The following is a 17,659-nucleotide window of genomic DNA, read 5'->3' as shown; positions in this document are numbered from 1 at the left end:
AAAACATTTGTGTGTGTGTGTGTGTGTGTGTGTGTTTAATACTAAAGTAATAGTATAAAATAACTGCTTAGCTATTATAAAATTCAGACTACATGTTCTGGGGAAGTTTGTCCTAGACCTATTAGGCCAAGTTAGCTTAATCACCGCCATGTTAGGGAATAGTGGGGCAAGTTAGCTTAATTGCTACCTTGTTAAGTCTTCAAGGACAGAGCTCAGTTTGTAGGGCCTCAAGGATGGAAACCAGGGGTCTGGGAACTCTCAGATAAGTGGAAAACGGGAGGGCCCAGCACCTCCAAGGCAAGGTCATTCGGACCCTTAGCTGAGAGCCCTTATCTAGACCTGAGCAGGTGATGACAGCTGGACCCTCGCTTCTCATACCCCCTCCTTGGTATGTGTGACATTCTATGGAAAATCCTGAACTATAAAGATCCCTTTATCTTAGGCTCGAGGTCCTTGTTGAGGCCCGCTGCGACGGGCAGAAACTCGGACCCCAGCTAGCTGGAAAAAGAATAAAAGCCTCTTTTGCAGTTGCTTTGTCGTTGTCTTTTCTGCGTCTCCATCAGTTAGACCGATCTCTGGACCCTTACAGCCCTCGAAAACAAACTAGGCTATTTGCTGAAGGTTGTGTTCAGGTCATCACTAGCTCTAGTTCTCTGATGTGTGTTGAAGTGCAAATCCCCAGAGCAAAGAGATGGATCCTTTGAGTACAGGGTGTTGAGGTCTTGAGAAATGAGTACAGGTAGGCTGTGACTTAGAAAGGAACTGGCACAAGGACCAGCATTTAGTGTAATGGCTATATTGCTGAACTCCCATGTAGTTGACCGTGGTTCGAATCCTGGACCTAGTGGCTTAAACTCATGCTGGGCTTGTGTTCGTGCATGCCCAAGATCCCGAGAGGAGAATGGAGGAGAAGGGATTGTGGCATGGCCATCTCCCATGGGAGGTGATTTCTCACTTTCTGTCTCTGTCTCTCTCTGTCTTTCTGGCGAGTGCACGCACCCTATAGCACAAACCTCTCAAAAAAAAAAAAAAGGAACTGGCCCAGACTAAACATGGACCAGGCCCGATGTCTACTGAAATCTCAGACTTAGAAAATCACTAAATGGGACCAGCAGTTAGCGTAATGGCTATGTCGCTGGACTCCCATGTAATCGACCACAGTTCGAGTCCCAGACCTGGTGGCTGAAACTCATGCCGGGCATGTATGCATGCATGCCCAAGATCCCGAGAGAAGAATGGAGGAGAAGGGATTGCAGCGTGGTCATCCCCCCTGGAAGGTGATTTCTCACTTTCTATCTCTCTGTCTCTCTCTGTCTGTATGGTGAGCACACGTGCCCTATAGCAAAAACCTCTCCAAAATAATAATAATAATAAAATCACTAAATGGTCAAAGCTCACTCTTCAGGTTAGAAGACTGAGGCATGAGGCCTTGCAAACAGGAGGCTGCTATACCGTGGCAGGAGCTGGTATATATCACCTCTCACATTTGCACCCTCTTATATCTTGAACATGGGAGGAGAAAGCACTATGTACTCAACCCCAAACTGTACTACATGGTCTGTGTCCCTTGTGCCTTGGTATTGGCTACAACTTTCTAAACAGTGTCAAGAAAGCATGTGGAGGCCTCAGTACATTCAATGGCTCTTTATTGTCCTTTATTACAGCTGAGATTTTCTCAAAGGAAAAGCTGAGCAGGGAGGGCAGATGCTCTTGCTACTACCTGCTGTCTGTGCCCATGCGGGTCCGCACTGCCTCTTCCTAGTGAGGTCCATCTGAATGTCCGAATTCTCTTTCATGCTCATCTTCTTTCAGGAGATCTCTATTGCTTTCCCATTGCTACACTTATATATTTATATAACATATAGATAAGTGTATGACGATTACATATAAGTATATAACATACATATATATTCATCAGTCATATATATTATTGGATCATCAGAAAAGTCATGATGTACTTTTCTATGTTTTTCTACGCAAATATGGATCATGACTTTTCTGATGATCCAGAATGATAATTACCATATAACGTGCATTAAAAACTGCTATTCTGGGATCAACAGATGGCGTAACAGTTACATTGCTGGACTCTCACATGGCCGACCTCAGTTCAAGTCCTGGACTTGGAGGCTTGAAACTCATTTCAGTTGCATGTGCATATGTGCTCAAGATCCTGAGAGGAGAATGGAGGAGAAGAGATTGCAGTGTGGCCCTCTCCCCTGGGAGATGATTTCTCCTCTTTATTTGGAGACGTTTTTGCTATAGGGTGCATGCGCTCGCCAGACAGACAGAGAGAGACAGAGAGATAGAAAGTGAGAAATCACCCCCCAGGGGGGATGGTCACGCCGCAATCCCTTCTCCTCCATTCTCCTCTCAGGATCTTGGGCACACACGCACACGTGCCCGGCGTGAGCCACCGGGCCCGGATCTCGAACCGCGGTTGACTACGTGGGAGCCCAGCGATATAGCCATTACACTAACTGCTGGTCCCATCCCCTGGGAGATGATTTCTGATCTTGTCGCTCTATCTCTGTCTCTCTGGCAAGCATTCTCTATAGTAAAAATCTTTCTTAAAACAAAAATAAAAACAAAAAAAAACCCCTGCTATTCTGATCAAAGAAACACCAGACAAAATATAACAAGACTATCTTTCTTATAAAGATAGCTGATTTTGGGAACCAGCAGTTAGCGTAATGGCTATGTCGCTGGACTCCCACGTAGTCGACCGCGGTTCGTGTCCCAGACCCGGTGGCTTAAAACTCACGCCAGGCACGTGTGCGTGCATGCCCAAGATCCCGAGAGGAGAATGGAGGAGAAGGGATTGCGGCGTGACCATCCCCCCTGGGGGGTGATTTCTCGCTTTCTGTCTCTATGTCTCTCTCTGTCTGTCTGGCGAGCGCACGCGCCCTACAGTGAAAATCTCTCAAAAAAAAAAAAAAAAAAAAAGATAGCTGATTTTTTGGAGACTTATTTTTACAGAAAATCACATTAACTTAAAACATAGTGAAAATTATTTGTTCATCTTTCAGGATACCTTCCAACTCATACATTGGCTCTAGGATAGGTTTTCATTATACTTTTGATGAAAAATATAAAGTGTCAATTTGAGAGAAATATACTGAGGTAAATTTGAACTCTTCAATAAGGGCAATTGTAAAACAGTTTCTCTTCCGTGCAGCGGAGAACCTATTAGTGTCATTAGAACACTATTTCCTAAATTATTTTCCATGGAACACTGAGCTTGGAGACAAAATGTTTTGATGAAAAAAAATAAGGCTCCCCAGCTAAACGTGTTTTGGCAATACTCCATGGCTCAAAGCAAATTATCATAAGAAATACTCTGGGGAGTTCTGGATGAAAGACTTCAGTTCACTCTGGCATTTCCCAAAACTATTCTGCATAGCGAGGGCCCCCCGTAAAGTGCTCCTACTGGCTGTGAGAACACGAGGAACACACTTAGGGAAACGGGGGAGACCGTGAGGTGTCGGCCGACACCTTCCTGCCTGCCAGGGCTATCCTGAGAGGAAATGCATGAGACATTGAGCTTGACAAACTCTGCATAGCAGTTACACCATCCATCACCGTTCTAATGGAATTTTTCATTATTTATAGATCACACAGGAAAAGCTGTTTTAAAAAAATCTCTCTGGAAAAGAAACAATAAATTTACAGTATTCTGACATACATCTGTGGTGCAGACGGGGGGCACGACAAAGACGGATGTGAAGGAGGGCAGCAAGAAGCCACTCGGGAGAGAACCAGCGTAAAGGGAGAGGCCAGAGTGCATGGGCCTGCGAGTCTATGTGTGCCCGCACATGTGTGTAGGCACAGACTGAATGTGTGTGTATCTCCAAGACTGTGGGAAATGGTTGTGTGTGTGTGCACGACCATGGGTACAGGATGGGATGTGGGCTGTGTGTGTGTGTGTCTAAGTCTATGAGTGGGTGCATACAGGCTATATGTATGGGGGGCTGTGTGTGCATGCTTGTGTGTATATGGGATGGGACATGGATTATCTGTATGTGTGCCTTTATGTGCACTTACATTTTTATCTATGAATTTAGGTGTGGATGAGCATAGATTTGTAGGCAGGCGAGGAAGGACCTGCATGTGTGGGTGTCCATTATTTTTTAGAGAGTTTTCTTTTTGTGATAGGGTATGTGTGCTCATCAGAGAGACAGAGAGACAAAAAGTGACAAATCACCTCCCAGGGGGATTGGTCATGCTACAATCTCTTCTCCTTTAGTCTCCTGTAGGGATTTTGGGCATGCACCTATGCACATGTGCCCAGCATGAATTTTAAGCCACTGGTTCCAGGACTCAAACCACATTCGCCCACGTGAGAATCCAGCAATGTAACCATTACGCCCTCTGCTGGTCCTATGTGTGTGCATGGGACAGGGTATAGATTATTTGTGTGTGTGGGTGGGTGTGTGTGTCTGTGTGTGTAGTATAAACCTATACCTACCCACCTGTAGACTCATAGAGACACAGAAGTGTGGCAGTGGGGTGGGTACAGGTGGGTATGCCTGAGTTAAAGGAGTGATGTAGGTACATACAAAGGATGGGCATGGGGTATTTGTGTGTGTGTGTGTGTGTGTGTATCTATATGTGTGTGTCCATGAGTCAACGAGTGGATGAGTAGAGGTTATCTGTAGTGCTGGAGGGAGCTGTATAGTGTTTGCACGGCACACATACATGCACATTTGTTTGGACAGGGTAGGAGTTATTTGTGTGTGTGTGTACCTGTGTATCTACAGTCTGTGAGTGGGTAGATACAGATTGCATGAATGGAGAGGTGTGTATGAGTGTGCCTGTGTGTTGCATATATGTATGGGAGGAGATGTGGTGATTTGTGTGGGGAGGGAGGCAGATGGGTGTGTATTTTCGGAAAACTGGCCAGATCTCAGACTTAAGGAAATGAGAGAATTTAAAAAACTAACAAAAACCTAAATGAAACCAGAAGGCCAGGAGCTGAAGAAAAGGCTCTACAATTCTTCTTTTGATTGTTTGTTTTTCTATTTACAATTCTTAGAAATAGGAAGAAAAAAAAAAAAAAACCTTGGAACTGAATCCCGAGCTAGAAATACACAGAGAATGAAAGTCAAAGTGGAACGAGGGAGGAATATTTATTTCCTCCATTATTTTCAAATGATTTTTTAAAAAGGAAAAGCCTCCCAAGTTCTTTTTCCTAATATATTTCAGGATCACTCCCGATCAGTCAGCAGTCTCTGGGAACCAGGCGCTCTGCTGTGTCCTTTCTCCGCAGCAGCATAGCCCGCCCTCGCCTCTCGGTGCGACTGCCCTCTGCTGGCGGAAAGGGGCACGCCCATCACCCAGAACTCCCTAGCCACTCACTGGGCGATATTTCAAGTGGGCAATGTCTAGCATTCAACCGCGAAAGGGCAAGTCCTAAGCTTCCGGTCTGTCTCTTTAAGGCAAAGCTGTGTTCCTGTGAGCGGGGTTTATGCTGTTTCCAACTGTTCTGACTTATTTTAGTCCACTGAGATTTTACTTTTTAAAGATCGTTCTGTTGTTTAAAATCTTAAAGTTCATTTGATCAGTTTATCCTTTTGATATTTTACTTTCATCTTACATTGTCATTTTAGTTCATTTAAAAATGGGTAGTCTAAATATCTTTTTCTTTATAATTGGTTTAATCTTTTTTCCTAGTTTAATTCTATTTATTTGACTTACATGGTATTTTGTGCTGTGTGATTTTCACATTATTAATATCTTTACTTTAAAATTTTTTTTCTTCACTTTTACCATTTTCAGAGTAGCAATTGGATACACAGCCGTAAAGATAACAGCCACAATAATTCACCCCCAAGCAAAGGATCTAGAATTCTATTCTGCCATCAAGCCAGTACTGTAACTATTTCTCTAGTCCCAAGTAATTGATCTCTCATTTTCTCTACCATCGGACTCTATAAAAGTTTTAACCTGAAATAATTCAGGAGACCATGTAGTTCAAAACTACTTCCCAGAATAATTCATTTACCAGTACTCACCACACATACCATTGTGAAAAGGACACTGCTTTTAAATTGCTCCTATCACTCATTCTCTCTACAAGAAGGTGTATGATCTAAAATTTCAGTAGAACGATGGGACATTGAGTTAGCCTGATGCAGGCTCCAGCACAGTAGGAAGAAGCAGAGAGACCTCTGTCAAAGCAAGAAGTTCAATCTACCACAAATGGCCAGGTGGGTCCACAATTCTCCGTCTCTGTCTTATTGAATAGGAAGGTGATGCCAGAGGTGTTATCCCACGGTCATCAACTAGTCAATGAAGACACCGGGATTTGAACAAGGTCCTTTGACTTCAAGCCTGATGTTCCCTCCACTGTAGAAGACTTCCCACGTTCAGGTGCAATGAGCCCAATAAATCACAATGATTTAAAAAGAGTTCTTACTTTTAAACCTATGACATTCTCTAAACTAAATAATGGCATAAATATAACCTTACTCTCCTCTTTTATGTCATCTGAGTCACCTCACCCTTTCAATGGATAATTGAGAGCATAACCATTCATTCAATAGATACCTACCAGGTAGGCATCTAAGAGCACATGCGGAATAATCCCTTCTTTCAAGAGGTTGACTACCTAATGAAAACAGAAGTATAGGGGGCCAGGTGGTGGCATAGTGGTAAAATTTGATGCTCAGTGAGGCTGAACACATGGCGTGTACAGTTCAGGTCCCAAGACTTCCCTAGACATGCCAGACACTCATGGTCTGGGGTGGGGATGGCTACATTGAGATCCTGTTGGTCGCGTCTCTCTTGCACATGGAAAAAATAAATGAACTTAAAGAAATGTATTACACATTGTAATTTGGAGAACATGCTGATCATGTTAAGGAATGACCTAGTCATGGCACTCTGCACAGTTGGCAGGTAGGAAGTAAAAAAAGAAAGAAAAAATCTTTCCAGGGGAGGTTATTTTTCAGCTGAGACTTAAAGCATGAAAAGCAGTTGGCCAAACCAAGTGCGGTGCAGGAAGGGGCAATGCAGACAGACTAGATGGTGCAAGATACACAGTCCATGTGAAATATACGAAAGGTCCCCTGAGGCTGTGGCACCATATGTGTTAAGGGGAAGGCACATGTAGGGAGGCCCAGAGGGTCCCTGAGCAGCGCTCCTTTAAGATGAACTGTTGCAGGTGCGTAGTTAACCGACCAGTCCATCTGCTGCTCCTGTACATTCAGCAGTTTCACACAGACGCTGCATTTGGCTGGGGGCAACACCAGTCAATCCTGAGCACAGTTGGGCCCCTCCTGCCCATTGGGGACACCTCCAACAGGCGGTCCCTGCTGTAGACCTGGACTCCCACGAGCCTGACTGGAATGTTCTCAGAACTGTGCCGAGGCTCCTCCTGCCTAATCACCTTTCTTTCCTGCTCCCCTTTCACAGGTGAACGACCCACATCGCAGTCCGAAAGCTCTCTTGGCCTATAGCTGGAGGTCTCTCCTACAGCTTCACAGGAAATCCCTCCTTCCATGTCTAATCCCACCTATGTGGTTGGCACCTGCTTCTCCAAGAACCGACTAGATAGAATAGGAGTGAGAGACACAGGAGAGAGGAGAGTAACAGCCGGGTCCTTGGAAACTCCATGCCAGGTTGAGAAGCTTTCAGTATGTGACACCCCCTTAGGCAATGAAGAATCATCAAAGATCTTACAGCATAAGGATGATTTAATCCTATTTAACTTCTCTGTGTCTGCTAGGGAGGTTAGCCTTGGCAAGACTACAAGCTTGGGCAGGACTGCCTTAAAGCAGAAGGTAGGAGAGCGATTAGCAAGCCTTCCTAGGCCAGAAACGAGGTGGGGAGTACAATCAGGCCGTATGCTGTATGGTAGAGATGAGCAGGATGTAGGAAACATTTAGAATGGCAGTCTGGAAGGATTTGGAGATGTGAAGGCTATGGGAGGAAGAAGCACTTGAAGATAAAATCCAGATTTGGGGGACCAGCACTTGGTGTAGTGGTTATACCGCTGGACTCCCACATGGCCAACCGCGGTTCGAGTCCTGGACTTGTGGCTTGAAAATCATGCCAGCTGCATGAGCATGCATGCCCAAAATCCTGGGAGGAGAATGAAGGAGAAGGGACTGTGGTGTGGCCATCCTCCATGAGGGGTGGGTAATTTTTCACTTTCCCTCTCACTGTCTCAGCTTCTCTCCAGTGAATGCATATGCCCTAAGGTAAAAACCTCTGGGGGTGGGGGGAGATAAAACGCAGACATTTAATGTGGGCAAAACCAATCATGTAGGGGTCAGTAAACTACATCGTAGAGATCAGCCCCCTGTTCTGAACGTGAAGATTAGAGCACTTAGTCCTTGCACTTGCGCTCTGTCCACGACCACGTTTGCACTACGATGGTGAGTTGAAGAGGGAGGGCAGAGTGGATGGCCCACAAACTCGGAATATTTACTCTTAGCTCTTTAAGAAAACTTTAGCTGAGCTCTGAAGAACTGTGATGGAAAACAGATAAAAAAGAGTTTTTTGTTTGTTTGTTTGTTTGTTTGTTTTTTTAGTTTTTGCCATAGGGCACATGTGCTCACCAGAAACAGAAAGAGAAAGTGAGAAATCACTTCCCCCTCCCCATGGGGAATGGCCCACTGCAATCCCTTCTCCAGTCTCCTACTGGGATTTTGGGTACACATGCACATGTACATGGTGTGATTTTTAAGATGCCGGGTTCGAGACTCGAATCGTGGTTGGCCATGTGGGAATCCAGCCCCTTAACCACTACACTACTTGCTGCCCTCTAACCTATGATTCTATTTATTTTTAGCGAGGGAGATTTTTGCCATAGGGAGTGTGCACTTGCTGGAGAGACAGAGACAGAAAGTGAGAAATCACCCCTGAGGGGACAGCCATACCACAATCCCTTCTCCTCCCTCCTCCTCTTGGGATTTTGGGCACACATGCCCGGTGTGAGTTTTAAGTCACCAAGTCTGGGACTTGAACTACAGTCAACTACATGGGAGTCCAGAAACATAACCATGACACCACCTGCTGGTCCCTAACCTATGATTCTTTTAAGTGGAGAACTCTGGTACAAAGTTGGTCATGAGAACATGAGCAGATATCGGCACCTGTATTAATATGTAATATCACCTGCCCTCATATACACAAAAAACAACATACAATAACAACTCACACGAAGAAACCCATACCAGATGTCAACGAGATATAGCAAGAAATGTGCTCAGAGAGACATGTAACCATCCAGGAGTGTGCTCATAGCAAGCAGCAGGGGTCTAGCAGCACCAGGATGGGAGGTACCACTTGAGCTCCAGTCTGAGCTCCTCGCTGCTGTGCAAGCTTCGATCCCTCCGTATCCTTCTGCATGCATGATGCTAACTAGTCATGGAAAGTGAACACAGTAGCAGTTCCCAACCTCAGACACTAAAGTAGCAATAATACATGATTCATTCACACTTCAGGAATGTACCCAAAACAGCAAACCCTACCAGAAATAAAGCTCTAAATTGCTACTTTATTCCTACCTTTTTAAAATTTTATTTTATTTTAGAGAGAGAGATTTTTACTATGGGGTACGTGTATTCACTGGAGAGACAGACAGAAAGCCCCCAGGGGTGATGGCCACACCACAATCTCTTCTCCTATATTCACCTCTTGGGATCCTGGGTGCATACATACACATACACACACACACACACACACACACACGCACACACACACACACATGCCCGGTAGAGCTTCCAGTCACCAGGTCCAGGACTCAAACTACAGTCGACTACATGGAGTCCAGCGACGTAACCACTCTGCCACCTACTGGTCCCTATCCTATGTTTAATCTTCCAAACTGGTTTCAGCTTGGTCAGCTGGCATTATCTTTCAAACTGGTTTCAAACTGCTCAGCTGGTATTTTAGTGGATTTCTCCTACCAAGATGAAAAATACAAATACAGCTTCATTTTCCTTTGGGCAGGAATGAACGACGTAACAGCTGAGTTTGTATATAATTGCTCTGTAGCAGCAATAGATAAAGACTGGCATACCTGGTAAGATCTGGAGCATAAAAGTAATATTTTCATTACAGTTAAGTCAATAGAAAGACTTCAGCACATGCATACCTAATGGAATGTGTGTGTGTTGGTTTTTTTTTTTTTTCTTTCTTTTTTTTTTTTTTTTTTTTTTTTTTTTTTTTTTTTTTTTTTAACCTGCAGGTTACACTTCCTAGACTCTTAATGCACTGCAGAGAAAGGTGACACTTTCTTCATTAGTAGCTAAGAAATTGCTTATTAAAGAGTAGGGAGAAATCTTGTTCATCATCGTTGACTTTTCTGGCTTTCAACATTAGTTAAAACATTTAGAGAACTATGTAGTCATCACGAATGTACACAGAGTCGTCAAAATGCCCAAAAGACTACAGGGAAAACAATGAGATGAAATAGAGTATGGAATGATTTCATAATTTGTTTCCCTAAATCTAATCTTACGTGCATGGACAAAGAAATGCTAGTGGTATGAGAATGTCTTGTGGTTGGCTTTCACTGTAATTTGTCATAACTCTGTACCAGAAATGTGTCCCAGACTTTGACGACCTTCCTAGTTCTAGCTACTGTGTCTTCACTTCTCTTGTTTCTTTATTGCCACTCCCATTCTACTGATCTTCGAACATTTAAATTTTGGTTTGCCATGACTTCCTCTTTCTGCCAACTATACAATTCAAAGGTTTGTTTTGTTTTGTTACAGGAAGAAGCTAGTACAAGCCATGTAATCCAGAGTACCTTAGCCACGGTGCAGTCTGGCCATGTCCAAGGCCAGCTATAGAAACAAGCTTTAAGGGGAACCAGTAGTTAGCGTAATGGCTATGTCGCTGGACTCCCACGTAGTCGACCGCAGTTCGCGTCCCGGACCCGATGGCTTAGAACTCACGCCGGGCGTGTGTGCGTGCGTGCCCAAGATCGCAAGAGGAGAATGGAGGAGAAGGGACTGCGGCGTGACCATCCCCCCTGGGGGATGATTTCTCTCTTTCTGTCTCTATGTCTCTCTCTGTCGGTGTGGCGAGTGCAATGTGTCCTATAGCGAAAACCTCTCCAAAAAAAAAAAAAGGAAACAAGCTTTAAGGTAGCATGTAGCTTCAGACTTCACACCATGTTGGCCTTTTAAAAACTGTCTCAGTGACAAGGTCATAGAGAGCCTTCATGTGATCAAGATTGGTTATGGTGTTTTATTACTATCATTATTATTTTTTTTTTTTTGAGAGAGAGATTTTTGCTATAGAGCACGTGTGCTCGCCAGAGAGACACATAGAAAGACAGAAAGCAAGAAATCACCCCCCAGGGGGGATGGCCATGACGCAATCCTTTCTCCTCCATTCTCCTCTTGGGATTTTGGGCACGCATGCACACACAACCAGCATGAGTTTTGAGCTACCAGGTCCAGGACTCAAACTGTGGTGACTGCGTGGGAGTTCAGTGACATGGCTATTATGCCGTCTGCTGGTCTCAGGGTGTTTTTATTTTATTTATTGTGTTATTTGGCTGCACTGATACAATCCAAAACAAAACAAAACAAAGTGAACACACACACTCAGCAATACCTGTTCACTACAGAGTTTTTCTAAAAACAAAAGAAGTTTATAAATCTCTTATCCAGTTTAAAATATTTGATTAGTAACCGCTGAGGCAGCCTCTGTTTCCTACTGCAATGCCTGAAGACTGGAAAAAAAAATTAAAAATGGGACTTTAAGGGACCAGCAGATGGCGTAATGGCTATGTCGCTGGACTCCCATGTAGTCGACCATGGTTTGAGTCCTGGACCCGGTGGCTTAAACTCATGCCGGGCACATGTGTGTGTGTGTGTGCCCAAGATAACTGAAAGGAGAATGGAGGAGAAAGGATTGCGTCATGGCCATCCCCCCTGGGGGGTGATTTCTCACTTTCTGTCTCCTTGTCTGTCTCTCTTTCTGGTGAGTACACACACCCTATAGCAAAAACCTCTCAAAAATAAATAAATGAATAAAAGTGGAACTTTACAGCACTGAAAATTGAGGAGAAAAGAACCTAATAACAATGAGGCATGATCGTAATTCTGGCTCTGGATGCTTTAAATACTTCTTTTAAAGACTGAAGTCTGGGATAAAAGCATAAATGAAGACCATTTTAATAAATTAACTGAGGTGTCTAAATCAAAAGCATGTTATTTGTTCGGTTTTAAACATTTTCTGTCCCTATAGTGTATCAATAATTAACACAGATACATTTTCATCTTTTTCTTTCTGTGCCAGGCTCTCCCAGTGTGAATATTTCTATCTTCACATGAAAAGTCTCTTGACCTAATTGAAGTAGCATCAGGAATGGAAGATACTAAGGGCATTGAGTTTTAATCATCTATTTTTAATTAAGCTACAGAAAAACTCTAACTGCCATCTTAGATTTGCCTTAATTTTAAAGTTGTGAAGTATTTTATTGATAACTTACCCTTTCTTCTCAGGCATATATTTAAAAATAAACTAATTATGCCATTTACCACTTAAGATATTATTTCTAATTAAATAGTTCAGTTTAATGGGAAATAAATGACAAAGATAACGACTTCATAATTAAAAACACTTTTTATCCTTAGATATTAAATTTTTTTAAAGAAAAATCTACTGAAGCTGAAATTAATTTCATTTTAGAGGAGGAACTGATATTTTGGAAGATAGAGCTATTTACCAAAGATAATGAATAAACTGGGTGAGGAAGGTCAGCTTTGGACTGTTCCTACCGGATTGTGAAATTTAATGGAAACCAATTTCATTTTTCCTAATTCCATCATCTGTGTGTGATTTTAGTTGCAGCAGAATTTCGTGAGTATTCAATACATTCTCAAGCTCTAATACTGGTTTACAACAAATCACAATAAAACAGGATGTTAGGGTTTTAATGCATCCACTGAAATTCATATACTGAAATTTGGTTTCAATGGGATAAAGAAGGTAAAAACTTAATCTGATTATGATGCTGAAAGGTGAAGCCTTTGGGAGGGAATTACGATTAGGTCCTCAGGTGGGATCCCAGCGCAAAGGGTCACTAACTCTGAGTGTCCCATGTAGGCCATGTAGAACCTGTTTCTAGTGTCTCACATATAGACTTGCCTCTGGCTCCTCCTAGATGTCCTTGCCAGGGCTTCATTCAAGTCCGGGGGTTACCATCTGCCAGAAATTACACAGAATACATAGCTCAGAGGTATAGCTAGGCCCTGGTCCTTATGGGAACACCTTATGAGGGCTGCATTCAAGAATACTCTCAGCTGTAGGACCAGTTGATGGCGTAAGGTTATGCTGCTAGACTCTGACATAGTCAACCACTGTTCGAGTCCCAGATCTGGTGACTTAAAACTCATGCTGGGCACATTTGCATGCATGCCTAAAATCTTGAGAGGAGAATGGAGGAGAAAGGATTGTGATGTGGGCATCCCCCCAGGGGGTAATTTCTAACTTTCTGTCTCTGTCTTTCTGGCAAGTGCACATGTTCTATAGCAAAAAATCTCTCTCTCTCTCAAAAAAAAGAATACTCTCAATTGTGGGGCCAGCAGGTAGAGTAGGGGTTAAGGCACTGGCCTCCCACATGGTTGAACACAATGTGAGCCCTGGACGTGGCAGCTTGAAATTCACCCCAGGCACATGTGTGTATATGCCCAAAATCTTGAAAGGAGAAGGGATTACAGTGTGGCCATCCCCCCAGTGGGTGATTTCTCACTTTCTTGCTGTCTCTCTGACAAAAATACATGTGATATAGCAAAAAATTCTCTTTTTAAAAAAAATTTAAAAATAATATACTTAGTTGCATGTGCCCTATAGTTTAAAAAAAAAAAAAAAAAAAACCTGAAAAGAGAGACAAGCGGATGGCATAATGGTTACAGCACTGGAGGTAGTCAAGTGTGGTTCTAGTCTCAGATCCAGGGGTTTAAACTCAGGTTGGCACTTGTATGTGCGTGCCCAAAATCCTGAGAGGAGAATGGAGGAGAAGGCACTGCAGCATGGCCATCCCCCCTGGGAAATGACTTCACTTTCTTTCTCTCTGTCTCTCTAGTGAGTGTGGGTTCCATAGCAAAAATCGCTTTCAAAAAAAAAAAAAAAAAGATAAAAGATAACATAAAGGAAATTCTAGATACCATTATGCAGCCCAATAACTGCATAATGGGTATTACAAGAGGCAAAGGGATGGAAAAAGGCATAGAAAATCTTTTTCATAATATTTGGTCTGAAATCTTTTCAAATCTAGAGAGACATACATATATCCAGATCAAGGAAATACAAAGAACAACAAATATTAGGTCCTTGGGAAAATTATGGCATACTTTTCTATGCAAAATTGCATCATGACTTTCCTGACAACCCAACAGTTTCAACATAACAAGAACCTCTCCATGGCACATCGTAGCCGAATTCAGGCAAAAATGGCACATCGTAGCCAAATTCAGGCAAAAATCAAAGACAAAGGCTGTATTCTAAAAATGGCAAGACAGAGAGGACCAGCAGATGAAATAATGGTTACGTCACTGGATTCTCACATTGTCAACTGCGGTTTGAGTCTTGGACCCAGTGGCTTAAAACTCATGCTGGATGTGTATGCAGGTGTGCCCAAAATCCCAAGAGGCGAATGGAGGAAAAGGGATTGTGGCATGGTCATTTCCCCCACCCCCCAGGGTGATTTCTCATTTTCTGTCTGTCTCTTTCTATTTCTCCGGCAAGCATATGTGTCTTATAATAAAAACTCTCTCTTACAAAAAATAAATAAATAAATAAATAAATAAAATAAAAGGCAAAAGAGAAATGTGAAGTTATTACAAAAGATATCCCATGAGACATCACAACAGAAACAATGTAGGTAAAGAAGAAATGGGACGACATATTTAAAATTCTGAAAGAAAAATAAAATACCCAGGAAATTATCCTTTGAATGTGGAAGAGAAATAAGATAATTCTAAGATTAAAAAGAAAAAATTGGGTCCAGCAGGTGGTGTGGTGATTAAGGGTGCTGGACTCCCACATGGCCAGCTGCGGTTTGAGTCCCAGACCTGGCAGCTTGCTTTCTCACACTCTCTCTCTCTCTCTCTCTCTCTCTCTCTCTCTTTCTCTCTCATTCTCACTCTCACTCTCAGTCTCACTCTGTCCCTCTCTGGTTAAATTAAAACAAGTAAGTAAATAAAGTTAAAATAATTCTTAAAAAAATCATTAAAAAAATTACCATAAGAATTGGTTGACACCAGACCAGCTCTTCAAGAAATACTTAGTAGACCAGTAGTTGGCGTAATGGCTATGTCGCTGGACTCCCATGTAGTCGACCACGGTTCAAGTCCCAGACCCGGTGGCTTAAACTCACGCTGGGCACGTGTGCGTGTGTGCCCAAGATCCCGAGAGGAAAATGGAGGAGAAGGGATTGTGGCGTGGCCATCCCCCCTGGGGGGTGATTTCTCATTTTCTGTCTCTCTGTCTCTCTCTGTCTGGCTGGCAAGTGCATACGCCCTATAGAAAAAAAAAAAGAAAACTCTCTCAAAAAAAAAAAAAAGAAATACTTAGAAAATACTATATCAGGAAAATGAAAGAGAGGGGTAAGTCTGCTCTTCCTAATAGCATTGAATGTTAATGGAATTAATTTGCCAACTAAGACACACAAATTGGCTGAACAGATTAAAAAAAAAAAAACCAGGAACCTTCTATATGCTGCTGAAACGAAACACACCTCATTGATAAAGACATGCATAGATTGGACAAAATAAGACTTCAAGATAGAAACTATAAGGAGACAAATAGACTACATAATATTAAAGTGATTATTTCATCAAGAAGACATAACAATTACAAACATTCATGAACCCAATACTGGGGCACCTAAATACATAGAAGAAAGACTGCTAGATCTAAAGAGAGAGACTGCAACTCATTAACTGCTGGGGATTTCATTACCTCACTATCACCACCATACAGGTCATCTTGGCAGAAAATAAACAGACAGGAGTTAAATGACTCTATAAACCAAATGGACCTGACAGACATTTACAGAACACACAAATGGGCAAAAAATATATGAAAAAATGTTCCGTATTTCTTATCACAAGCAAAATGAACACCAAAACCACAATGAGCTATCACTTAACCCCAGCCAGAAGGATGAGGAACAAAAATAATAATAAAATAATAATAATAAGTGCTGGTGAGGCTGTGGTGAAAAGGAAACTCTCCTGCACTGCTGGTGAGAATGTAAATTAGTACTGCCACTGTGGAAAACGATACGCAGGTTCTTCAAAAATTCACATACGACTACAATATGACCTACTAACCCCACTCCTGGGTATTTACCCAAAGGACTGGACAACAGTCAGAAAGATGCTTGCACATTCCTGTTTATTGCAGCGCTATTCACAATTGCTACGACATGGAATCAACCTAAGTGCCCAACTGATGACTGGATTGAAAAAATGTGGCATGTGTACACTGGAATAATACCCATAAAAAAACAGTCTGACTCTGTTTATTCATCCACAAATTGGATGAACATAGAGGATTTAATGCTAAGTGAACTAAGCCAGCTTCTGAAATATAAATATTGTATATCCCTGCTCAATATATATCAAATGTCTGCACTTTATGGCCGAAATTGAAAGATTCAAAGACAAAAGAGAGAGAACAAGTGTAGATACCAGACAGTGTATGAGAGGAGCGTTAATAGTAGGAGGTAGGTGGGAGAGACATAGGAAATAAAGTATTTAACAGACACGAAAATGTAAGGTTCTGTCATTGATGTGATTACCACACACCGAAGATGTGCTTTAAAAAAAACACATAATATGCATGAAGAAGCACAGCAACTAAATATAAACAAGAAATTACAAAATAAAATTGAAAAAACCCTAGAAATACTAGCAATATCTATACAATAGGGTTGTTGAGAAAAAAAAAATTAAATTTGCTATAGGGAATGTGAGCTCATGAGAGAGAGAGAGAGAGAGAGAAAGAGAGAGAGAGAGAAATGAAAGCATCCCCTAGGGGGATGATCACACAGCATTCCCTTTTACTTCACTCTATTTTTGGGGTTTTGGGGATACACACGCACATGCCTGGAGTATTTTTCAAGCCACTAGGTCTGAGACTCAAATAGTACAGTCAGCTATGTGAGACCCAGATGCCAGAACCAACACACCACCTGGCTGGCCTGAGAAAAATGTTCAAAATGTATGTGAAGAGTTTAGGATACTCAGTAATATTACCCATCAATCAGTTGAAATAGCTTCTTTTTAAAAATGCAGTACTTTATATTTTCAGTGTCATTCCATATTCCATCTTTTATTCGTGCCATAATCCCCTCTCATTTACTTCACCATCAAGGCTAAATTAACCTTTTTTCTTGTATAACTTATTTTTCTCTAACAGATCATTCTTACAATTCTGCTTAACCATACTACCCCATGGCCCAAAACCTTCAATGGTCTCCCCTTGGCCTACAGTAGATTATCACCTATGACTGGATACTTTACAGAGGCTAGATTCTTACCTGGTAGTTCTCCAATTCCATTTCTACTATATTCCTTTTGTGAAATATGTCAAAATTCATAATGTAACAAAGAAAAGGGTTGCATTTCTATCCAGCTTTCAGAATGGAGACATCATTTTCAGCAAGCACAGCCAGAAGAAATAT

The 17,659-nt window shown here is 42.2% G+C and overlaps 1 protein-coding gene and 1 pseudogene across 1 annotated transcript in view; one reads left to right on the top strand and one right to left on the bottom strand.

Annotated features, from left to right (window-relative positions):
• LOC114006288 (catenin alpha-2-like) overlaps nucleotides 1-17,659 on the bottom strand; it is a gene marked incomplete at its 3' end in the record, with an annotated part of 514,130 nt that overhangs the window by 3,343 nt on the left and 493,128 nt on the right. The window lies entirely within an intron of this gene.
• LOC102472293 (PRELI domain-containing protein 1, mitochondrial pseudogene) overlaps nucleotides 14,343-17,659 on the top strand; it is a 28,835-nt pseudogene continuing 25,518 nt past the window's right edge.

This window comes from Tupaia chinensis, unplaced genomic scaffold, assembly GCF_000334495.1.
Source record: "Tupaia chinensis unplaced genomic scaffold, TupChi_1.0 Scaffold146837_1, whole genome shotgun sequence".
NCBI lineage: Eukaryota > Metazoa > Chordata > Mammalia > Scandentia > Tupaiidae > Tupaia > Tupaia belangeri.
The sequence above is the reverse complement of the archived record's forward strand: the minus strand, read 5'-3'. Positions and strand labels throughout refer to the sequence as shown.